This window comes from Etheostoma spectabile, chromosome 5 (assembly GCF_008692095.1).
Source record: "Etheostoma spectabile isolate EspeVRDwgs_2016 chromosome 5, UIUC_Espe_1.0, whole genome shotgun sequence".
Lineage (NCBI taxonomy): Eukaryota > Metazoa > Chordata > Actinopteri > Perciformes > Percidae > Etheostoma > Etheostoma spectabile.
In genome coordinates this window covers 7,994,732-8,021,333 of record NC_045737.1, presented here as the reverse complement: position 1 = coordinate 8,021,333, position 26,602 = coordinate 7,994,732, and the positions used below count along the sequence as shown (strand labels likewise).

The 26,602-nt window shown below is 40.1% G+C and overlaps 1 protein-coding gene across 1 annotated transcript in view; it reads right to left on the bottom strand.

Annotated features, from left to right (window-relative positions):
* Positions 1-18,597, bottom strand: part of wscd2 (WSC domain containing 2) — a 38,576-nt gene extending 19,979 nt beyond the window's left edge. The window contains 1 exon segment of the mRNA XM_032515893.1: positions 18,043-18,597. The gene's annotated coding sequence lies outside the window, so the exon portion shown is untranslated.
* Positions 18,598-26,602: the final 8,005 nt, after the last annotated feature.

Sequence of the window (26,602 nt, the reverse complement as noted above, 5' to 3'; positions counted from 1 at the left end):
ATGACAATGCTTTCATGGTGATGTTTAGCAGGTATAATATTTGACATGTTCAGGTGAGTTTAGTTTAGCGTGTAGGCATACTAATATTTGGTAATTAGCATTGAAGCTTTAGTTTGTAACTTTTTGATATTAATGAACGTCTGTTACATTCAAGCCATTGCCAAATGAGTTGCTAAAGCTTATTAAGACTACCAGCTCCACTCAACTCTCTCTGTGTTTCACAGTATGGCTATGTTCATAAAACTGTAGCTTCCGGTGATTTTCCCGCGCCAAAACTTGAGTAAGATAATTATCTCTTCTGAAGTGCCCCATCATGTGTTTTTAATCCTCCGTGTCCTCCTTGGCTACTAATGTGGTCACGGAAGGTTTGTATCATGTGGACGCGCCAACAGCTTTGTTGTCATTACTTACAATTTCTCGTGGGTGGCAGAAACTATTCACTATATAGCTTTAATATACTAACTACAGCTGAGGCTGATGGGACTGTCATTAGCTGTACGGGTTGGTACATAAACCAAAGCACTAGGTGAGTTAAAATGTTCACTTGATGATAATGCTAGAAGAAAAGTTAAAAGATTACCAAAGTTATTACAGTTCATCCTGAGGATAATATAAATATCTGTACACAATGGAATGGCAATCATTCCAATTGTTGTTGAGACATTTGGAGCATGGATGTGTGTAGAGTGTATGGTTGAGGAGAATTTTCAGTCTGGACTAATATGGACAATACAGCTTCACGTACTGCAAGTGTGCGCTTTAAAGAGCCACTACAGGTGAACATTGTTAACATTTTGAGCTAAAAACAGGACTAGATTAAAATCAGGCATGACACTCGTAAACAGAAAACGGGAAATGCAGCAGACAAGAGATAGGAGGTGCAAAGGTCTTTCTGCCAAATCATGGCATTTACTCAAGTGGAGCAGGCACGAACTCATTGACCGACCATTAATTCACATTCATATTAAATGAGCCAACAAATATTTAATCAGAGCGGATTTAGGGGAGGAAACGTCAAAGTTAATCTTTGGTGAGCGGGCCAACAGCCAGCTCAGCTTGTGCTGCAGGCAACTGGCTCCACAAGTCAGTCCATAAATATTCTTCATATCTGTCCTGGGACTCATTGACCAGGCTGCAGGGTTGAGCAAGACAGAGCTGTAACTCGGAGACATCTTTTGAGTTCAGAGACAACTGTCAGCCAGCACGGACAACTAGTGGGTTTAACCCTTACACCTCAGTGCAACAAAAACGGCAAGAACAATATTGAACACAACTGTGATACGTCAGAGACAAAAAAAATGTGTGTGATTATGCATTATTGGTTTGTGGTTTGAAGGAAAGAAACTGCCCAGAAAAGATGTAACAGGACAGTAGATACATGTTTCTGTTTCATTGTTATATCCTCAACAAGTGTTGATAAAGATTTGAACCCTTAAGATGTTGAACCTTTAGAGGTTGGACATTTTGTCAAATATTCAGTTGTATAACTTGGTTCTGCAGATGTAATCAATTTACATTCCTCCAGTCTCTACATTGCCAAAAAGCATTCTTTTCACTCGAACGTGGGTGAGGTTTTTTCACTGTTAGAACTCAAAATCCCCAGTGCAAATCACACAAGCTGAATTTAATTAATTGTGATGTTTTCCCATATTTTAAAGTGTGTTTTGCTTGCTGTGCTTGGCTCGAAAACACATGTATGGTGAAATGGTAGTGAGGTCCACAGTAAAACCAACACTGGGGGTCATTAACAGTGGGCTTCTAGAGGAAAGAAATGCATTGTTGTGATGGCAACGGACAGACTTAACAGTGGCAGGAAGAAGAGGTTATCAGATGGACCAGCATTAGTGGGAAAGGAAATCATTTGACTGTCCTCTCACTGTTCTTTTTACTAACACCCTGTTTGTGTTATGCGCTCATGCACACATTCAACGATAAGTCCCATCCTGTAAAAGTACTTTACCGCAACATGCCGGATGGCTTTGGTTCTTTGGCAGCAGAAGGGTTAACAGTGTTGGCTGCAGCAGCCCTGACCCTCCTCTCACCCTGGGGCCTGTCTTTCCGCTCTCCTGGTGTGTTTCGCCTGCCAGTGCGCATTAGCCGTGTTTGTCAAATCAAATCAAACTAAAGATCACATTCCTCCCCCGGTGATAACACTGGCCATGTTTGTGTTCAAATTTACCCAGATTGTTCCACGCCATCCTATTTGCAAAGTTGCCTGGTTTCATTATAGGTCCAAGAGAAAACTCAAGACTACCAGAAAGCAGCAAGGTTGTTGAGAGCATCTTTGAACAAGGATTTGGTACATAATATTTATTTAATGCATAAGAGTAAAACAACAAATGTATTATTGGAAGGGGTGCAGGTGAAACAATAAGAACATGTTTTGAAGACATTTTCAGTTTAGAATAAGACTGAGAAAGCTCAAATAAACCAGTTAGATGCCAAACTTTTGCTGCTCTACAGAACAGATTCAAGCGGCTCACCCAGTGCAGATGGCAGCTCTTAGAGTACATGACCCCTGACAACTGGAGTGTGAACATGACTGGTTCCAATAACAACAGGATCACACTGCCAAAGCATTTCTTTTTTACTTTGTATTTGGCAAAAGGTACCACGGTATGCGCTACAGTTTTGGCTTCCCATTTTCATGTCAGCCATGTTTATTAGACCTGTGTTTGAACTGAGTGTGTGCCCGCATTAGTGTCTGGCTTAATGTCCGATACATTTAATTACCAGTGGCCACACAAAAGAAAGCTCATCAGCAAAGATGTTAGCAAGAATCTCTGCACAGTGACAGATAATAAGAAGCCAGAAAATCATTTTAAAACTCTTTTTGCTACAAATTGTTCCTTATAATATTTTCTCCTAAACCTTCAAGATGAATTTAAACCATTTACTACAAACAACATCCACCTCTGCGTCAGTGCAGACACTTAAAGGGTGCTACTTCACATACCCTGTGATAAAGTGTTTAAAAATAGTGTTCCACTATTACCCGTTGTACAGTATGTAAGTTATCAGTAGGTTATCTCTTAGTAAAGCCTCTGCCTGTTATCTGTCGGGAAGTTTTGGAACGAACATGAGATAGAAGTTAACAAATATGGGCTGTGATGAATGTAGACAAGATGCTGATTGGTGGTAAGTAAGACATCCAGAGCCCCCACTGTCCTTTCACGAACCTCTCATTTACTGCCTGCTGATCTATCACCTGTGTGGTTTTTTATTTCATGAAATGTATTATGTAAATGTGCTGTATTTATATAGCGCTTATCTAGTCTTAACAACTACTCAAAGCGCCTTTACATCATACAGGAAACATTCACTATTCACACACATTCATGCACTGTGGCCGAGGCCGCCGTACAAGGTGCCACCTGCTCATCAGATAAACACTCACACACATTCACACTCCGATGCGCAGCAAATACATAATACAACTAAACAGTAGTTTGTATGGCCATTTGCAATCATATTGGCAGTTGTGCTGTGAAGCTCTACTTCACCGCCTAAGTATACATCCTGCCAGTTGGTCTGGACAGAAAAAGGAAAAATAGCCCTGCTGACTGTGAAAGCAAAGCACACAGAATTATTTTTACACAACAGTTTACAGTGTACGCGTGAGTTGTAAAATATGGGGGTTTATAGTCCCTAACCATAAAGATTTTCAGCAACTTTTTCCAGTCAAAATTTTTGGCGGTTTGTTGGTTTTACATATTTTTAATTCCTTCAGCAGCTGAGGAGCAAATCATTAATTTAGGGTGGGATGGGAATGTTGGATGAAACAGGTGTTTCAGTGTATCAGGAGAGGAAAAGTTTTGAAGTGAGACTTTGTTGAAACAAAATAAAGACAGTCAAGCATTGTACTGAGTTGGCTTCAGTGTATTTGTATCACACTGTGCCGAGTAAAAGACAAAACAGTTACACAGAGTCTACAGCAGTTACAGTGTGAAGTGTCTGGCAAAGATAGAAAGCAAAATAACGGTCTTTTATTGTCTTTTCTCCAGCAAGAGGAGACCTTGTTAGGGAAAGTGACAAATCGTAGCAAAACAATTAATCTTTACACACCGACAAGTTGGAGCCACCTTTTACGTCTTTTCTACGTCTCTCCCTCATGCCTCAAAGTTTCGGTCATTTATCTTAGCTGCCAAAGACAACCTGGTGCCTTTGGTCACATACAGATAGAAGATGTTCCTGACCCTGCACCCTTATCGATAAACATAGCCCTCAACAACTGTTTCTTTCAGACTTTAAGGCACCTACCCTCAACTGGTAAATTTAGGGACAAACAGCTGTGAACAGCTGTCATACAACTGAAAATCATAGTAATGAATACATGAATAATGCAGAAAGATATATGAAATCACACTTCATTGTAATTTTCCCATTACACAGGCACATACTAAAGAGATATATTGCTGTCATGAAACGATTGCTGTGTTTAGCCCTGTTGGTTACACCCTTTCAAGGCCTGTAAATAATTACAAATATGAGTACATTTGGCATTGGAGAGGTTGAACAGACCAATCTCAGTTAGGGTTTTTAAGTGCACCCTATTAAGCTTAAAATTAAGCCCAGGATGGCAGGGAAGAAGCTCATTGTAATCCTGATAATACTCAATGGTACATTAAGCTCAGTGGTGACCTTTTACCCTGAAAGAGAAGAGGTAAATTAAAGGGTCTAAAAAATAATGTAATTCTTCTTCTTTGACTGGTGCACAGTAGCGTTAAGCTGCAACATTGTAACCGATGAACATCATTTCCTCCAGTACACTGGTGATAAGCAACTGACAGTCAAAAAGAAAATGGGTTTGAAGAAACAACAGCTGCATTGTGACTGTGGACATAAAGCAGCAGAGTTCAATTAGGCATGAGCAGAAAGACAAAAACTGAACAAGTCCTTTGCACAAAATCTAAATGCTAAAGAAAAAAAAATCTTTGATGGCAACAGGAAAGACATTGCTGGCACTAATGATGTGTCACACAGAGAGAGACATATCCCAGATTCCTGGTGTGTGTGAGTTTCAGACCCACCCTCAGTAGCTGCCACTCCAAGATCCCAGTTGGCCACACGAATAGACATTTGAGACACAATCACTTGAATTGCTCCTCTCTAATGGCTTCATAAAAGAAGTAATTATTCGGCAGCAGGGAGGCACTGTCAATGGGAGATCAAATGATGTCTTCCTCTGTCCAACCTTAACAAAGCTCTTCATTCAGGGCTTTACAGAATATCTGCAGTTCTGTTTTTTTTGTCAGAGGAAAAGAGCTTTTCCTCCTTTTCTTTTCCCACCTTCACTAAGCACAGAGGATCTCTCCGCTTTAATTTAAGTTAAAGTGGGAAAGCACAACACAGGCAAACAACATGCAGCTAAGAAATACAGATGTTTATTAACTGAGAACAAGGCACTTTCTTTTTCCATTTTGGACGGTCAGAAAACCTACTACATTTTACTAAGGAGAAATGTTCTCAGCACACCAAAGAGTGGGTGTTTGGCTCACTTACGGATATTTGGAACCACTTACTATTCAAGATTTTGAATATCAGTGTGACTTAGAAGCTATTTACTATTTCTGAGCTTGACCAACTGTTCTGTTGAACAAGAGGCCAGAAAACATAACTCAAATCTGTCAATGTTATGTTTGAGGTTTTGGTCGGTGTTGGGGGAACTTATTGACAAAGGAAGATGTTGACACACAACTGTCCTTCTGTCACACAGCTTCTTCTGCTCTGTTGGACAGAGTAGAGAAAAACAGCAAGAGTGCTCGGCCGTGCAGTGAGAGGGGACACAGGCTCGTTACACATTCAAGCTTTTGTGTCAACGAGCTCCCTCTGCTGAAGTGTCCTTAAGCAAAAGGCTGAATCCTCCAGCACTGCAGCTAACCCTTTACTCTGAGAGAGGATGAAAAGAGCATACTGAATGTGTTTTTGAAGAAATGTAAAAAAAAAAAAAATTACGGTTCAGTATGAAATTACTTTATAGTCTAGTAGCCAACTAGGTGAACCCGGAAATGTTGAGTACACCAAAGTTTTATTGCAGAAGTGTGAAGTATGGGTCCCCTGTATACGGAAAATGACGGATGCTAATTTGCATATGTTGAGCAATTTGCATAATTTGCATAATTAGCAATATTAGCTTAATCGTCCAGTTTGACTACATATTTTGCACTGTATGGCCAATTTCTACAATATGTGAGGGTTTTAGGGGTTTTAGAGGATGCTTATTTCTTTTCTGGCATTTTCAGATTTCAAAGAGGTAAATTTAGTACTTATTGTGATTTATTTAGGTAAGTTCCAATAATTTTCAGGCATAATTTAGGTTTTTTTTATGGAAAACAAAATCTTACTTTTCAAATCATGAGTTTTTTTGTGAATGTTGATGCATGTTTTTAGGTTTAGTTAGCTGAATCCCCTCCTACACTTTTGAATATCCAATGTTTTGGATAAATGATGAATCTTTGTTTGGCTGAATGTTTATGCATTCTGGAGGAAAAGCAATGCAAGTATTTGAATAACTTCTTCTGATCTTCCCAACTGTACGATACATATTAATAGGGTAGCTATTTAAGACTTAAGAACCTGTGCAAATATACACTTTATATAGCCATACAAGACAGACCCTGTAAGTCGCTAGGGCAACGTCCAAATGGCTGCCCATGTTGGTCAACCGTTGCAAGATCCAACAAGGGCCCATTTAAACTCCACCAAATGCAAACTTAAAACTGAGTCGGGGCCAAAACCGAGTCAGCCCACCAGACGCAAGGCTAACCAAGAGGCCTTACCTCCGCACTACCCCAGCACACATTGCTACCACCTTCAGGCAAACTGCTATGACTCACAAGAATTAACAAAGGCAGCCTCATCAGCCTGATCCACCAGCTGTGGATATCACCTTATTTTGGATGGACAAGACTACGGGCCTAAGGAAAGGGAGAGGAACGATTATGCCCACCCGGGATTCAAGTCCGTTGTTCCTCTGCTTTGTTCGTGTTGTCAGCTGTGGTGCAAAGCCGGGTTGAAACCTTGCACAGCACAAGCGCAGCTGTACAGCTGTAGGTCTGGCCTGTAGGCCTACCAGTTAGTGTTTCTGCAAAGGCAATGATTAATGCGGCATCATACTTATACAACACCAAGACCCAAAAGAGAGGATGAAGGTCTGGAGAAAAATGAGACAGAAAAGAAGAGGATAGTAAAGTGGTCTGGGCTGCTTTCCATAGCAGTGCCTGTAGGGGGAAAACGTCTTCCATGAAGCAAGCTAGTGACTTCAGGGGCTGGGGACCTTAGGCGTTTTTGGGTAAATTCCATACCGGTTGCATTTCAAGGTTACAAGTTCCTCTGATTGTACAGAGCCAGAAAAAAAGCCCTTGTGCTTTTGTGATCTGTAACTTGGGGCTTCTGCCTGTCTATGCAGTGGAGAAGCTTACCGGAACGACTCTTTGGCATTGAGTGCAGTCACCTTCCCCTTCCCAACAGGATATAGGTGGAATCACATCCCGAAAGCATGCATGCCAGAATGGAACCACTTTGGGTCCCCAGATTCTCTGCAATTGCATTTATGCTGAATTGGTGCCATTTTATCTGTAGGTTAGTTATTATACCAGCCTTCTAACACCAATAACCAAAAAGCACAAAGACAGTTAAAAGTGATATATCCGCCCTCATCTGAGTGGCAATCTGTCAGCTTTACTGACCATCAGATTTATTCCTACTTGAAAGTACACAGGAGTTTTCAGCCTTTGTTTTTTTGGGTGTTTGGGTTTTCAAGATTTTGTCTCGACTGGTAGAGGTGAAGTCAATGAGACCATGTAGGCTACTCTGTGGAGCTCTGTCCTTTCTTTCTATGTCTCTCATGGTCCTTGCAGACACCTGCAAATATCTGTCAGATGGACAAATGTTTGGGGTGTTGTAACATTAAAGCCACGCCCCATGCTGGCTGCAAGATCTGCCCACTGTCCCAGACAATGGCCAAAACCATGATAATGAGCTGGGACGCATGACAACATCGGTGGCTGGGTATGGCAGACTGGAACCATGAATTAGCTAAGAAAACCCGTTAGCCTCCACTGTAACTGATGCTAATTTAGCTAACGCTATTTGACTAATCACTAGCTGACGTTTGATTCAGCCTAAAAAAACTTTATTCAAAGTAAACAGTACGAAAGAGCAACAGCTAATTAAGATTTTACAGTAATAATAAAGACAATATTGAGTGATTGTATTTTATATGAGCACAAGTAAAGTAAAACGACGTAACAGCTGTTATATATTTCAACAGTTTATTTTTTTTGAGGGTCTTTTACATGGCGGTCTCAGCTGGTGGTTTAGCTGAATTTGCTGTCAGCTAAAAGAAAGTTAGCTTCCGGCGGTGAAGACTTTTTTTAACTATCTACGGGAACATTTGCGTATCGTAAAGGTCAAATCCGCGTTTATCATGATTCATCTGCGCATGCTTGAACATCTTGCACATGCGCAGGACGATCGGGTACCGACAAGCTCTATTGCGGAGCACACAACTTAAGTTATGTTGTACCAAAAATATCGTTCCTTAAAGTTTTTGGGGGTTTGTGATTAGCTCGCACTGTTGCTTGCTCTGGAGGAGACTACTAGAACTGTTGGGTTTCCCTTTTAAATTCTGGAGTGTGGTCTATCTGTATAGTGTCTTGAGATAACTCTTGTTATGAATTGATACTATAAATAAATTGAATTGAATTGAATTGAATTGTTCGATATGCTATGAGTTATACGCCGGCGTTCTGTTTAAGGAAGACATGCTTTTTGGTCAAACTACTTTCTTTAATGATTAAGTTTTTCCCTAATAATAATGTTTTTAACTACTTTAAAACTAACTATGCTCCCTTGCTTACTACATACCTTAGTACAACTACAACAGCTAGCTGCCACATCTATTTGCAGGAAAACATGACCTAACCTCAAAAAATGTCAACAAATTTAGGTTATCAACATTTATATCAAAGAGGGAAGAGTTGAAATGTAAGGTTATAGTGTTTACCATGAAAATAACCTAACGTTGTCCAGAGTTAATAAAAATGTGTTTAAATTAATCCAAATTTGTTATAGAATTGCCATTTTGAAGTCTAAAAGTGACAGAATTGAATTCAGCATCCTCTTAACCTCTAAATCATTCCAAAATTGTAGAACCTGATGGCACAGTGCAAAATCTATTGCGATTTTGGCCGATTCCGCTAATTCGCAAATTTGCTAATGAAAAAAGATTCATCATTTATCCAAAAACATTGGATATTCAAAAGTGCAGGGGGGGAAATTTAGCTTAACTAAACCCTAAAAACAGTGCATCAACATTCCCCAAAAACTCATGATTCTGAAATGTAAGATTGTGTTTACCATGAATAAACCTATAATTACACCGAAAGTAATTGGAACTTACCTAAATAATCACAAAAATACTAAAAATTACCTCTTTGAAATCGAAAATGCCAGAAAAGAATCAGCATCCTCTAAACCCTAAAAACCACTCACATATTTAGAAATTGGCCATACAGTGCAAAATTGTGGTCAACTGAATTACTATTGCTAATTATTCTAATTATGCAATTGCTCAATATGCAATTTGCATCCGTCTTTTCGATGCTGGGACCCATACTTCACACTTCTGCAAAAAAACTTTGGGGTACTCAATTTTCCGTTCAATGGGCTCTATGGCTGGCTCTAACTATTACCAAAGCACCAACAATTACAGTAGTGTGTGCTTCAGAAGCACTGAAGACATTCGGGGTGAACTGATAAGTAATCACTTTTGATAAAATCCCTTCTTTGCTACAGTCCTCTCTTTCCTTTTAGAAATCCACAGGGTTTGTACAGACTCATCCTAAAAGCAGAATCCATTTTCAAAGAGAAACAAATCATCGCACTTGTCTTGTTGATTAATTGCGGGTTTTTTAGCTCACTGTCAACAAATTTAAACAATTAAGATTTTGACCAACGTATAACCTCGAGCAATAAGTCTGCAAAGAGAGAATTAGTGAAGCTACTAAAGATGTTGTCTGGCATGAAAGGATGATTCTGCCCACAGCACCACATGCTGGGATCCCTTCAGACAATGTTTAGTAAAACAGTTGAGTTTAGTGTTTTCCACAAAGTATAGATGAAGTGTAAAGTACCATAACATATTGTTATAAATTATAAAGAAATATATTCAAGTTAAGTATAAGTATTTATAAAATGTACGTAAGTACTTACACTTTCTTATTTTCCACCAGTGATTGTAGATTGCACTATACCCAAGTGGAATCTATATGATAAAAGGTATATACAGCCGAAACATAGGTTTTTATCATGATTCATGACACATAAATTGTTTTTTTGCTTCACTGGAAAAATATCCTCTTGCTATTAGTATGCAGTCTATATTGCATTCCCCACCTACACATACAACCCACAGCAGAATCGAAAGCATTTGATGCCCATGCTTGTGGAGTTGCTCAAAGTCTGTCTGGGAATTTTTCACTAAATGAAGTAAAGGAGGAAATAAGGTACAGCAAAGTGAGCTTCATCACAAAAGAGCCACTAAATTGCCATGAACATCATCATCACGCACTGATACTTTACTTTCCTTTAATAAAAAGGGGAATAAAAGGATAGCATGAGAGCAGTCAGCTCCTCTGTTCCAGTTTTACACAAACTGTTTAGTCGGTTTTGATGAGCTCTTATTACGCAGAGCAGCGAGCTGAGTGCAGTGGTCTGGATGCATTCATTTCAGGAACATGAAGTGTGTATGTTGAAGGGTGCTCTGTAACCATGCCTTGCAAAATGTGTACTGAACCACGAGCCCCATCATTATCACGCAAATCTGATTGTAAAGGTCGGGAAGCACCAGAGGCATGCTGTCAACATATCCTCTCCAATCTAATATGAACATCATTAAGGGCCTTGTTGCTCATACATCCTATTTTAGTCAACTGTTGTTGTTGTTGTTGTTGTTGTTGTTGTTGTTGTTGTTGATGACAAATTGTCATTATGTCCTCCTTGTTGGTCCCATCAGCACTACATCAAATGATGTTTCCATGACTGAGTAAATTAACATTTTAAACTCACATGTATTTTAGGTCTGGCCTAAAGGTGAGTTTAATGTATATTTAAGCCAAATCTTAGTACTGAGAATTCAACTTTTACCTGAGTACAGTATAGACTAAAGGCTTCATTGGGTTTCCAATGTTTGTATCAACCGGTGCGGCAGTGAGGCGACATCAGGCACTGGCAAAATGGCGATGGCCAACATAACCTATGGCTGACTACAGACTACATCCAAATGGTATAGTCTTAATGTCATGTCCTACTTTACAGTAATCTATGTCTTTGTTTGTTTGTTAGATTGTTTTTAAGCCATCTAAGACCACCATATGTCAGATCTATTAGCTATACATAATCTAGCAAACCAGAGAAATATTCTCCAATACTTTTTACTGTAACAGCGTTGTTTTACGAATCTGAAACTGTTGTCCTCAGTTACCACATAGCGCTAAAATCTAAAGGAAATGAGAATGGTCACTTCTTCATGATGCTGTTTGTTTTTGTCTGGTGTGTGTGTGTGTGGTGTGTGTGGGTGTGTGTGTGTGTGTGGTGTGTGTGTGTGTGTGTGTGTGTGTGCTGTGAGTGTGTATTAGGTTTAACTACATTTTGGGGACCAAAAACTGGGAATACAGTATACTTATGGGTCCTGACAGCTTTGTGGGACAAAATGCTGGTCCCCACAACTTTAAAGGCTGTTTGAGGAATAGACTTGGTTTTAGGATTAGGGTTAGAGTTAGGTTATGGTTAGGGTGAGGTGAAGGTTAAGGTTAGGCATTTAGGTTTGATGGTTAAGGTTAGGGTAAGGGGCTAGGAATTGCATTTGTCCATGACGGGCCCAACAAAGATAGTGACACACTTGTGTGTTGTGTTTGTGTGGTGTGTGTGTGTGTGTGTGTGTGTGTGTGTTGTGTGTGTGTGTGTGTGTGTGTGTGTGGTGTGTGTGTGTAGTGTGTGTGTTGTGTAGAAGTACAAATGGGCGAAGTATCTGGGGAACAGCTTCTGGCAGCTGCCTGCTTGGGGCTTGCAGGAAGGAGAGGACATCAATGCTGAAGCCTCTTCTACAATAAATAAAATATGAGGAGCATGCAGCAGTGTTTCACTGCAACATGGACAACATCTCTGAGGCAATGGTGTTCATGACTATGTGTGTGTATGTGTGTGTAACAGTGATAGCAGAGAAAGACGACAGCAAGGTGCTCCATATTTTTTCATCAAGAAAAAATTCCTAGACTTCGGTCCAATATGGATGCAGTTGAATTTATTTAAAGGGTCAGTTCAATCATGTTTCAAAAACATGTTTTCTCACTTTCATTTATCTTCAAATGCACGTAGTTTGGGTATCATGTGCCCAGGTTCTGAGTTTCTCTGCCTTTGAAACTTAAACAGATTCTTTCTTCGGTAGAAAGTATTTCCAAAGAAAATGTTTCTCAGTGAGGTTTGTGGATTTTCCTGAGTACCTGAGACATTTATGGAAAGGCATTTTTCAATGCTGTAAGCGCCACAAAATAAATTCCCTACACCTCAATTAAATTGGAGTCAAACTTGACAGGAAAAGAGAGAGAAAAAGCTAAATCACAGTTTCTATTTCTCTTTTACAGATTCACAGCCGCCTCTCTATGTTTCCTTTGTGTTGAATTATTGTCAAACAATTACATGAAACCATCCTCTCTGTTGGAGAAGTACAATAAAAAGGTGCTTGAGCGTGCCCATCTGATAATGCTGCAGCTGTACGTCAGACAAAAAAAGAGTTGGGAGCAACTATATTCGAGGGTCTAACACAGCAAATAATGAAGCCTGCGTTTTGGCCTCAGTCGGTTCACGGTTCAGCCACAGCGTGTAAGTTGCCCCTGTTGACTGAGGGGAGGGCTAAGCCCAGGAGTCAGTGAGGCGCTGAGTTAAAGCTGAGTCATCCCACCCTCAAGCAACCTGGGAAAGACATCTGCACCGTCACAGAGAGAGCGGAGGGGATGAGGGTTGACAAGGCGTGGCAATGTGCTCGTGGCTGACCAGGCGTGCTTCATTTACTGCATGTGATAGTTGCTACCATCATGGCCAACCTGGGCAGAGATACTGACAGATGGAGAATATTAGCGCTACAGAAGAGCTCATGTGAGGGCTCTGCTTACCGCCAGATTCAGAAAAGTAGCTGATAAGGGGATAGACTTAGGCGCTCATCCCGCTTGCTGTTGTAAATTAGTGGTACGACATGTAAGGCGGAGTGTCAGAATAAAAAGCCCCTACTTAAAGTGTGTATAAATAGACAAGGCTCGTTGCACATCTTTCACATTAAATCCCAGTAGATGCAATTACTGAGCACAAAACTATCATGAGAATGTTTGACTATTTAGAACGACCTTCTAAATAGACCTTTAATGACATATTCCCAAGAGAAAATAAGCAAACGTAGTTTATCCATTGAAAAGCTTGAGTATCATGTTATTGCATGATAATCACAGCGGTGGAGGGGTGGGAAAGAGGGACACACAACTTCAATTGGCCAAGTAGTTAATTTCACAGCAACCTGACAAATTTCTCTGGCAAATGTGAGAACCCAATTAGGGCCCGGCACGCTGAAAGGAGAAGCCGCTGCTGACACCAACTGCACAGGCCGACAGACCCAGTAGGGGCTCCACCCCTTCGGATTCTTTATCACATCGGGACTCCCGCTGCTGTATCGCAGCATTGTTAGGACAGGGCTTATCAAAATCTCCTGACATCCTCTTTTAAGCAAAAATCCTTTCTTATTTCTTACAGTGCAGTCTCGATGTAGATGGATGCGCTCTCACAGATCAACTAATACTATTTGAAGTAATGTCCTCAAAGCTGAGAAAACCTTGCATTGCTGCTCGCTGGATATAATATCTACTTTATCAACCTAATAGAGCTTAAAAAAGACTTTGCTTGCTGTCATTAAATTGTGCTTCCTTCCTTCTTTCTTTATTCCATATTAATAATGTGGCGCTGGACATGACTCTGTTTGTTCCGTTTGTTGGTTAATTATTTATTACAACTTATTTATTGTTTGTTTTATTGTTTGTTTTGGCTTTATTGTATTATTATTCTTTTTTATTAGTTGTGTAAGGAAAACTGGCAAAGCAAGCTTTTCATTGGTTTAAGTTGTCTTTAACCTCTTGAATCTTGAATTTTTCAGTTTTCCTTTTATAGTATAAATGGTGCTTTAGTTTGAGGTCCAGCGTTACCCAAAGACCAACACCTCTCAGACATACAGGCTGCTCAAACTGAAGCACCATTTCTACCCCTATAAGGCATTGACCATTTTGTACTCCAGTTTCCTAAACATGGAGTTGGTAAACACAATTTTTCTTTTTTAAAGACTCAGCTGTTGCCAGATTGGAGCTCTGTTAGTGCAGCGGGTCCAAAAAAACAGAGCCCAGCACTTTAACGCCAACAAAAGCCTTTTTGTGAGGCAGGGATCAAGTTGAAGAAAGGACAAGGGGGCCTGCTACTCGAGGTGAGCAATTACAGTGGTGATGTGCTAATCTCGGAGACTGGCACCATCTCAAGGGCAGCCATGGACCAATGAGAATGTGGCTTTTATATTCACTGTATTCTCCTCATCTTCTGATCCTCATGTTTTTTTTTCATTTTCTCTATTGCTTTCACATTCTTTTCCCCTCTCTTTGCTCCTCAAGCATTCTGCCTCCCCTGAGTGGACAGTGTTGAGGACGTTTACACAGTTGTGAGTCAGTCTTGGTGGTGTGGAGGGCAAACACAGAGTCTGGGTAAGACTGAGAGGAGCCAGAGTTAATGCCGCATTTGGGACCCTGACTGATCCATGTTTAGGGACAAAGTCTTGGAAAAGCAGAGAGGTTTTTCTACATTGAATTACCCTACTGTAAATGTCTCTGTTTGATCACAGTAATTATGTATTACAATATATGGAGGGATTTGAGAGTTCTAGTAGCTCTCAAATGAGGGGATGTAGAACGAACCTAGTTGAAGGAAACTGAATAATGAAGACTGTCCCTTTATTGATTAGTTTTCAAACACCACACACACACCACACACACACACACAACACACACACCACACACCACACAGACCTTTTCAGGCATCACATTAGCCTCGTCATGTCCTCAGCATGGTGCCTGTCTCTGTCTGAGAGAAAAGCCTGAACAGCGGGTCTGAGTTCAAAAATATAATTGGCTATTTAGCTTTTCTTCAGACGTTGCCAGCCGCATGTGAGCAGTTAAGATGGAAAACAAAGTTTATTTAGTTTACACAGTAATACTGTAATACATTATATTTTGTTGGCTGTATTGGTTAAAGTCTGGGTTTGAGTCTGAGTTTGACCCATGTAACATACCTAAAGTAAATGCTGCCAGTAATATCTATCAACAAAAGCCATCGATTTCTGGTAAAGTTTATGTTTTGCTTCTGAAGTCTACCACATGGTACAGTATTTCCTAACCACCTGTCTAGGCGGTGATTATCTAGATATGTCTCACGGAAGCAGTCTGGTGTAGATAATCCTATAAGATGAATATCTGGCTGGGATGCGCATGCAGAGGGTTTGACCCATTCCGCGGATCTGTGTTGCTGTAACACAGTTTTAAAGATGATCCTCTTTCAAAAATCATCTTTTCTTTTGAGGAAGAGCAAAGAAAGCTATTCCAAAGTACATTAAATTAAGTCATACCCTTTGTGTTTTGAATTCACACCAATAAAAAAAGAAGCTACTGAGTGTGAAACTACTATTCTACTTTTGAACGTCAGACACTCAGGCCCGTCTTCGGTGAAGACAGCAGAGCATTTAATGCCAAGCTATTTTCGTAGGAGCTTAAATGGGGATCTTGACATCCTTTCTTGATGGCTATATATCAGGAGCGAGTACACCACCCAGCCTACACACAGCAAGCACAACTGTTATTTCACTGTAATGCAGGCGCAAGCATGCAAACTGTAATTCCTCTCAGTTCTTCTGGCGATCTTCAAAGCCTGCGGGCCCATTGGATATGATCCATGGCGCGCCCCGGAGAGGTCGTCAAGAGGATAAAAAGATAAGCTTCACCCCGCCGCAACACAAAGGACTTCATATCTGTGCCACTTTTAAGTTCTCCTCTGCAGCCACAGCTCAACTGTGTGAAAACTGTGTGAAAACCTCCTTTCAACATTCAACATCAAGTTGAATGAATTTCAGAGGCGCTCCTGGTGATGCTGATATTTCTCTAATAGCACTTTCATTCTCCAGTGTACAAATATGTTGTTGGCATTGTCCTCTGACGTCTATTCACTTCCACCTCAGGAAGGACTGAGCTTGACGGGATAGCACAGCCGCTGTTCAAAAATGGGATATTATTTTTTTAAATGAGCTTCCACAGATTTCTGCCATGTGCAGTAGAAACCACATTGCTATGAAATGTGATAGAAACTCCCATTAACAAAGGGGGTTAAATCAGAATAAGGAGGAAGGGGAGTTTGGATTTTTTCTTTCACTGTGACATTCATAATATTGATCAGTTCTGCTTGGTCTACATTCAGAAGTTATGAAATGGGTGCCCGCGCTGCCATAATAAGAGGTCTGTCATGCTCTGTGCTTTTTATTTACTGCCGTGCCACTTGTGAAATAGCAGCAGCATGAGCAATTAGTGCCATTCATGAATGGATTTTAACAGCATTGTGATCAATCTTAACAGCCATTATGTTCTTCTTCTTCTTCTTCTTAGACACTTCACGCTGAGCAGTTGGTTCAATACAGTGATTTACAGTACACCGAGGTCATCAGAAACAATGAGGGGGAGAGGAAGCTGCTGAATGTGCATACTTTCATTAAACTCATCAGGAGTGACCCTCAGTAATACGCTTGCACAGATGAGGATAAATAGTGTAACTATCATTTTTATTAATCTGCATGATTTGTTCTTACGTAATTCATTTTCTTTTTTATAACGTGTCAGAAAACCGTGAAATATTCCCTTTTTTATTTTCACAGAAACCATGGTAACGTATTCAAATATCTTGTTTTGTCCAAACAAAATGAAACCCAAAGATATTCAATTTACAATAATACAAATCAGAGAAAATCAGCAAATCCTAATAGTTGCCAAAAACCATAGACAAACAGTCAGCCAGAGGAGCTGAACTATAGGAAATAAAGAAATAGGCTCAGAGAACAAAGATTAATGACACTAAAATCCAGAGAATACTATGTAGGAGTTTCTTAAACTAATAAAACAAATGAGGGGTGAAAATGCAGGCTAGGTTCTGCCTGTTTCTGATTTGCAGCTCTAGTTAAAAATTAGCAGGAGTGCTCTAATGAAAGCCCAGCGACTTCACACTGGGGAAAATGATTAGGGTGTTCAGCCTGTGGGCCACCAACCAGCCATGCACCTGGTTAGAGACTAATGCATTCTTACTGCCCATTGAACACAATAATGTACCGGGTAGAGAGCAGGGATACCTTCACATCTGTCACACAGCAGCCTACAAACACTACAGGTACAATTATTACAGAAAAATATTAGAAGGAACATCACAATTGGATTAGCCAACTACAGTCCAATAAACAGAAACAGACGTTGGGATTTCACTGTGCAGTGTCCATAGAAACAGATAAAGGCAGATTAGGCCCCACTACATCTCACCTCAGGTATATCTATCACCTGAGGCTCAGCCTAATCAAAGCATTTGGCCTTTGGAAAAAAAAAACATAGTATACCGCAGCGTACTGTTCCTTTGTTCCTTTAACAATTTCCTATTTAAATCTATTCAAATGCCAGTGATCAATCAAAACAGTGTAAATACTAAAACCAATTCTAGAAGACTGATTTCTGGGTTTGGTCTACTTCATGATGTTGACGAGCAGTGTTCACACCAGTGCAGCCTGTCCGTGAGTCCATACAGACTTCTGTAACACCACAAATAAATCCAACCTAAGCGAATATTTTACAGGACTTTTTCTGAGCTTCTACATTTAAGCTTTCCTCCTAGGGTTTTATCAAATCAAATTCGATATGTGTAGTGACTTCACCTTACCTTTACCACGAGTCAAAAGGAGGCTTCAGCAGATGGTTTGATGCAGCTCACAGGACGCAACTTGGCGGAGGATCTCTCAGGCTCTGACATGATGTTTTATCGCCACGATCATTCAGCCAAATTTCTCTAATGGGCTGTTTTTACTGTGCTTTCATCCCTAGATAACTAACGTTAGTTTCTTTTTGTCAATCTCATTAGCTGGTAGGCTACAGCCACTCAGCGCTGTGAAATAATCTACTGTACGGTACCGCAGATAAACCGCTACATGCTTCTAGCTTCCAGTCGGAGAAGGAGGGATGTTAATGGCCCTGGAGGCTCACCAGTTTATCAGCCCCGCGGAGACAGTCCACTCTCCGTTTCACTCGCTCCAGTCAGCTGTTCAAAGCGTGGATGTGATGCAGGCGGTAGGTCGACCTGTCTTTTCTGTTGTGTCGCTTGTCCGATGTGAGGAAGGAAGGCTGTTGACGCTGCGGAGAGGCAGCGCCGCACCGTGCGCCCTGCGCTCCCACACGAACCAACAGCACTGCCTGCTGTACTTAAAGAGACACAGCAGCGCACCCAGAGGCGCAGTGGCTGCCGCTCCGTCTGCGCTCTGCTTCCCTGCTTCCACACAGGAGATGTTTGGTGCGGTGACCCTCCGATAGGGCGATTTGGGTTTGATTTGGTGTGAGGACTTTAGTCAGAATCCAAACGGGCAGCCAGGTTAGTTTTGTGCATGCGATCATTTTTATCATTTTGCCTGGATTGGTACGATGCAGGGCAACTTTCAGGGATCTCTTTAAACTTCAATCACCACAATACAAATGTAGCATGCATTTTTCTTCTGCAGCAATAATAGGGAAAGTAATAGTTATAGCTGTAGGTTTAGGCTTAGATTAAAGTGCAGCTAGACCCTGGTTAAATCCTACAGCCTGTGTTAAAATTGTCTGTAGAGAAAAGACACGCTGTCAGTGTACCAGCAGCAGCATTATATCTAATAAAGCACCTTATTCTACCATTACAGGACATACACAGAATATTAGTATGGTCCTAGTTTTTAATTTTAGTTAAATATAATTTTTTTAGTTTTAATTGTATTTATTTATGTTTTTATAGTTTCACATAGCGAACCCCTCTTTTGATGCCCCTCAGACAACATGAGTCTGCCACTGTTAAATAATGTTGATCATACAATACAGGTAGAAAACCTTGAGACAATATTTTGTGTGTGTGTGTGTGTGTGTGTGTGTGTGTGTGTGTGTGTGTGTGTGTGTGTGTGTGTGTGTATTATTATTATACAATCCAGGAACTGTGAGAGAATGGCACGGAAGTGAATATGTACTCAAACTTACCCTTTTCTGCCTCTTTATGAGCCAAACATTGGTATAGGCATACCACACCACTGTTATGTTTTGATTAGCCATGGGAGGTTGTTTTTGTTGCTCGCTCTGTATTCTGATTGTAATCCTGATTTCTGATTCACCCCTCTCAAACCCATCTCCAGATGTTCAGCTGCTGTGCACGCAGGATTTCTAGTGTCAGATCGGGGTGATCATCCATTCTGTTTAACTGCAAATCTCCTTGTGTGTAAATTGTGCACTTCAATCAGTTTTATCGTTCTGTCCGTGACAGTCACGGCTGTTAAATCGATGGCTTAGAGCAACTGCATTGCTCAGATCTTTAAAGGGCATGTACACAAATAGACATTCACATGCAAGCGGAATGTACACAAATTGCAAATCCAGATATAGTTGTAATTAAACTTTTTAGTGGTCATTACTTATTCTTTCATTTTTTGTTAAAAAACATATTCATTACTAAATCACATCAGTTGTTTGTAATAATCAGCTTAAGTATGCAGTGTCACAGATCATATTAAAGGGATGATTCAGAGTAATTTCACCCTAGGGTCTTTTGAACATGACCTCGTGACCCCCCCCCCCCCCCAGCTTTTTTTCTAAATTGGTCGAGTTAGCGCTATCAGCCAAATGCCTTTGTCCAGGCACTAATGGAACCAAGTGTGTGTCTTGTAAATTACCCCACTAATAACGCCCAGAATGGTACCCAACTTCTACAGCAGTGCAAATGGTTCTGTACTCATAAAAGTTTTTAAGGACACCAGGAGTTTATTTAAATAACACTTGCCTGATGGCTTTGGATCTCTGCTGCTATCCCGCTACCGGCAGTAAGACGAGTTCTTAGGGCCCGTATACATACTGCAACACCAAAAAGAGATACAACAAAAGTATTTATAATTTAATTATTAAACTAGGTATTATCTCCAAACTTATCTCAATTATAACTTGTCTCCTGCTAGTTGTACTACAGCACTTTTAAAAAATAAGTTAAATTATTAAAAACAAAATTCTTCTGGGGAGGGTGTTTGGCTTGAGGTCATGGTGCAAAGGACCCTACGGTGAAATTACTCTGAACCATCACTTTAAGCACAAATAACTAAGGATGTTAAGTTTCTGAATGTGCGGGGTGGGGTCATTTGAAATGTTCTTTGCAGAAGCGATACAAAAACTCATGGGATACAACATGTTTGCTGAACGGTTTCTGTCCTAGTTAATGTGCGTTTTAATAATGTTCTTTTAATGTTTTGAGTGTGCATTTGTGTTATCTGGGTTTTAGTTTTGTATCGTTGATTTAGTGTTCATGTTTATCTACATTAATTGTTGTACCATGACCGAGATCCAAGTGGGGACTGATGGGGTCTGGACAGTGAGAAAATGTTACATGGATGCGTAAAAGTTGGAAACAAGGAACCACCCCTTCATGAGAGAATCTTTCAGCGTGGCACAAACCACGTAAAATTACACTGTTAAATATGTGTTATTATCTTCTGTGGTTTAGAACAAATGTACCAAATACATTACTCCAAAAGTCACACTGTCATAAAAAAAACTACTTATATACCAACAAAATTCTTTATTAGTAGTGATACATAGCATAATGTTATACATTTATACATTTTCTTTGCATGTTGAAAGCCGTGGTTGTAGTGCGTAGTTTCTTCCCCATGAGGAATTCTAAGGAATGACAACAAACCTGTCAGTGCATTCACATGATACAAGTCTTCCGTGATCGCGTAACCCTGAGGGACTCTTCAGAAGAGGTAATTATCTTTACTAAATTTTTTTGCGTGCAAAAGTTGCCAGATGACACCAGTTTCTGAACATAGCCATACTGAGAAATACTGAGAGTGTTGTGGAGCTGATAGTCTTAATTAGTTTTGGATCAACTTACTTGGCAATGGCTTGAATGTAACGTATCTTCCTTAATTTAAAAAAGTTGTGCACTAAAGCTTTACTTAACATTCTTATTTCAGACAACATGACTCCAGAAAATGGAGTAATGAGTACTAATGTAAATTTGATTTGTCTACTGTATTAACCTACACCACCTTGTGTAAAAACGTTAAGGGGCTTCAAAGCAAATTTCAGGTAAAGCCAACTAATTCGAGTTAACAGTGTCAGAACGCAGAAATACAGCGTAGGGAGTTTAGAGCCTCCAATGCACAAGGCTTGTGTGTTTTTTGGAAAATGGGTCTAACAAAAAGTTTATATTTTAATGAAAGAGTATTGTGGGTTTGTCTCACCTGTGGGGTTTGTCAAAGTCTACTTAGTCCCTTCTAGCTCCAACACTTGCAATCTTAATAAGCCACTCAGTCATTGAAAGTTTAACACTGGTCTGTCCTTAAGCGATGTTGTGCTGACACAGCAGAGAATGACTCTGCATATTTCAGCAGCATCAATTCATGGGTTGGTTGCTGTCTGGGCTGTCTGTCGCCCATGGCGCTGTCACCTACAATTACTTGCCTCTACATGGTGACTCAGCGATGGACTCCAACTTAGAGGGACACTCTTGAAATCACTAGTGTGTGGCGGTGATATTAGTCATCGCGTGGAATCAGGCAGATAGGACGGGACAGCTGCCAAAAAAACAGAATCCTAAAACTTTCAAGCAGGCTGATGCTTGAGGAAGTCAAACTGCACTGCAGAATGCACAAAACATCTCTCCTATTTGTATGTCTATTGCAAGGACATACACACACATGCATGCATTGCTAGAGGTCAGAAGTGGGTGGTAAAACGTGGTGCAGATAAAACTCCAGGCCAGCCCACCCTCATACATCTGCATCACAAGCCAGCAGTAGCGCCATTGTGTGCTTTGTGCGTTGGCTGTGTGACCACCACTGGTTTATCGGCCCATCAGATGCAGAATACAGAAGTAAATAGACAATAATGGACTCATTGTGTAACATTTCTGCTCTCTCATGGGGATAATCAGGCAGCGGTATGAAAGGGGGACAAAATGTCCTTTCATTTTCAGATTTTGACCAGTTAAATGGTTTTTCTGGTGGTCTTGTTTCATGTCACCATCTGACAAATGGGCGTTATTAACACAGATAGCAATCAATCCCAAAATAACTTATGTAAATTCATGCTGTTGAATTTCTCCCTCTTTTCAATTTGTGCATATAGTGCAGCACCGTGTATCACAAGCACAAAGCATGAGACCAAAGATTATTTTAAGCAAAATTCCACACATCACCTGTTTGTATTTGAAGGGAGGTTCCCCCCAAGAGACATTGCGCCAGTTTTGAGGTGCTAAGACTGTTAATATCTGTCACTTGACATCGAGACCATGTAAAATGCACTTCAGTACATCAGGAACAACTCTAGACTCTAGCTCGTCATCCGGAGAATGTTGACATCAGTTCTCCATGTAGAGGTGTTTAAATTTCATACGCATGTAACAGAGTAAGAAGCATGAGGTAGTGAGAAAGAAGTAGTTTCTTACATCTAAACTATGTTCTCTGATAACAACAACACATGAGATGGACATAATCTTTTCACTGTGATGACCTTTTTTTAAAATATATAACTGATGATTCTTTTAGTCTACAAAATGTCTAAAAACAATGCCCATCACAATCCACAGGGATGTTTTTAAATTCCAAGAGTGTAAAACATCATTTACAATGATGTAAAACAGAGGTAAGCAGATAATAATCACATTTGAGAAGCTAAATACACAATGTTTGACACTGTTGCTTGAACAAGACTGGAGTGTACGTACACACATAAAGTATGTCACGTATGGCAGGACGCAAACACGTGAAATTCTCTCAGTGATCATAGTTGACTGAAAAAGAGCAGTGTTTAGCTTATCATTGCAACGAAATAAAAACGTACCCCCTCCTATCTGGACAATTTTCCGTGTTACAACTGCCACAGTACGCATGTTCACTGTATGTTAGGAAGAGGTGGGACTCTGTGACGCGAAAGCCTATCTGTGTTTAGAGTCTCCTGATGTCCATTGTTGAATCAAAAATTGAGGAACGAACTATTGTATTTGTCTGTGGGCAGCCATAACTCTAGTACCTCATAATTTGTTCAGAGACTGGACAAAAAAGGAGCTTTCTTGGGAAAAAGTAGACAGGGAGGTGGACTACCTGGTAAATTCTGAAATTATGTGTGCTGCTACAATGTTAGCATAGCCCTGATCAATCCAGCCATTCTTTAGAAAACAAGCATTTAAGAAGTTGTTTGCTTGTCTTGCGCACAGACATGGCAAAGTATGAATTCAGATTTTTTACAAACTGGCCTCATGATGTTATTTCGGCATGGAAATGTTAGTTTTGCAGATATTTAGTAATACAGTATTGGAAATATTTTAAAATGGGAAGTCAGGAGATCACCAAAGTTATTACAATTAAAGCTGGGAGTAACATGAATGTCCGTACAAAATGTCGCAGCAATCCACCTAATATACATAAAGTATGTTAAGACATTTCATTGAAAGCAAGCAAATGTCAACATCATGTTGGTGCCTCAGGATAAATCATCTGGGGAACATAAATGCAAAATATGATGGCAATCCTTCAAATAGCTGTTTGGGTGTTAATGCCTGGATCAACCCCCTGAATTAAACAATAATTGGATTAATCAAAAGATATCGTAGCAGATTACAGTTGTGATCTGTCAGTCAATTAATTGATTAATCACAACTTTAAACACACATCCAGTCATACAAATAAACAGACACATTTGATTTATTTTTTAATTTTTCTCCATCTAAAAATCCTTTGCCAATGTTATTTTATCTGGCAGGATTGGATTTTTAGTCCATAGTTCAGTTTATAGTTTTGTAATTTAAGATTTTATGTATTTTGTATTTGTAGCAGTCCCTAATGTCTTTTTCCTTTTTACCAATTTGTTTCAGCCGAACGCCACAATTCCCCGGAGTTGCTTGGAGGGTTATTCAGATCACCTGTTGCGCAGGGCGTGGGGATTGGCATCTAAATAAGAATTAAGAGCAGCTTAGAGCATTTCCCCTCTTGGCCAATCAGGGTGTGACGATGCCCTTTCTTTAGGGCTTAAGAGAGGTGGGGAATTGTCCACCTGGGGCCTTCTGATATTTCCTCAACTTACTGCAGACCACTTTTTAGCAGCCTTTGTCTGCCACAAACTCTGGTCTTTAGACCCTTTTGGAATCTTCTTTGTTGTCTTCTGATTTTCTTTTTGGGGGTGATTATACTCATTCTGAAACCTGGAGTGAAAGAACATATTTCCACTTGTTTACATGCAGAAGGGCAGATGTGCTATTCATGCAAGAGTTTTGCTTTGCTTATGATATCCTGCATTCTTTCTTTTGTTGATTAGCTGGAATCAGTACCGCCACATATTTATGCTTTTATAGTTTAGTAGTAGTTCACTACTAAATTGCACACACACATTTTCCTGTACAATGTACAGTAGGTTTTTGTTTTTTGTGATTACATTTTTTTTTTTTTATTTACTTTGTTTTATTAACACACAAAACATACAATTTGCAACATGAACTTCCCCATTTTCCTGTGTAGACATATCCAATCAGGCAAATTGTTTGTATGACATCTTTTCAAACGCCGCCACCCTACCCATCTCACAAGCCCACTCTTGGATTGACGTCACACCTAACACTCCATCATCTTAAAAGAATCCATCCGCCTATCAATGAATTAGTTTGGACCCAACTTCTTATGTGCTTATCCATTTTGTTTAGGATTGACTATTCTCCCAGAACAAATCATCATGGGCTAAATGGAACCTGGGTCCCTGCAATCCAGCCTAGGTTATATTGTTGCCCAGGCAAAAAATCCTGGACCTTATCACAGGACCACAGGAAATTAAGTAATTGGCCATCCTTTGTCTTACATTTTCAACATTTTGGTGTATCTTTCAGACCAAGTCTAAACAATCTGGAGGGAGTCCAAAAGAAGCAAAGCAAAGCGTAATCTTAAACTGAATGAGGCGCACCCTCACATCACATGACAGAGTTTTCAAATTTCTACAAATGTTGTGACAAAGTATACATTGTAAAGCAACTAATTTTGCTTGTTCAGTGTAATGTAGAATTCTAAACACTTCATAGGCCTGTATTAACCCAGTTGGAGTTCACTGCCTTCTCATTTTCCACTGGGATATTACTGCTATTTCTCATGTCAATCAACTGATAATCGCGTGTCATGTTTATCGATCGGCATAGTGATTTATTATCTGCCTGGTAGTCATACCCCCATGGGACAGTGATTCTCGATAGGATCAACAGGAGTTTGACACGTAAAAAAAAAGAAAAAAAAAGACGTAACTCCTCTCTGTGTTTAGTTTTCTTCTGCACAGCAATCATTTTTAGCTGTAACCTTACAGTTCTTTCTGGAATAGTTCTCATTGATTTGACACAGGAATAACACAATCAATAAGTGTAGTTGTTGTCACTCTGCTTGACCTTTAAACCAATAAACACTTGTTTCCCCCTCCGCAGGCAACGTTTTGGCAATAGTTGCCATTATATAAGCAAGTTTTACAGCTTTGTGTTTTGTTTGGGGGTTTTTGACATTGTGAGGATTTGTCTTTTTATAGAACTGGAAGCTCTTACTTACTGCTCAGAGAAAAAGCATGCTGAACTCCTCTTTATCAATTTCTGCATTTGCAGCTCATGCACACAGGACAAACAAATGTTATGTCATAGCATTGCCAGACTTATCTCCACAGCGCTGTGGAGTACTGTCTGGCTCCTCAACATAAATTCCAGGACAGGAGAAAAAAATGATCTGAAATGTTTTTTTAAACATTTCTTTAAATCAATCACAATTGGGCGGCGCTAAGCTTTGGACGCAGCAATGATTTCTCTGCAAAATGTTCCCGGGAAGAAACTTGTTTTGGCTGAACATTTGCGCCCCGCAACAGAAAATGCCACATTCAATATTAAATGAAGTTAACTGTTCACATAAAACAGTAACGTGAGCCCTTTAAATTAGCTGGATACCAGTGTGTCGCCATGTCTTCTTCGTCCACAGCAATCCCGCCAATCAGTCGCAAAACGACCCAGTTAGAAAGTAGATTCTGTAAACATATTCTTTGTAAATCTTGAATATCATTCAATGACAGAACCAAGCAGGCTTGCCTTGTTGCATGATCCAAATTGGTTTTCAAAACTTGCCATTTTCAGCGCGTAGTTTGCTAGTCTGAAGTTTGTTGTTGTTTCCTGAAGCGAACAGAGTTTGAGAATGGCAACACACAGGAAGTGGAAG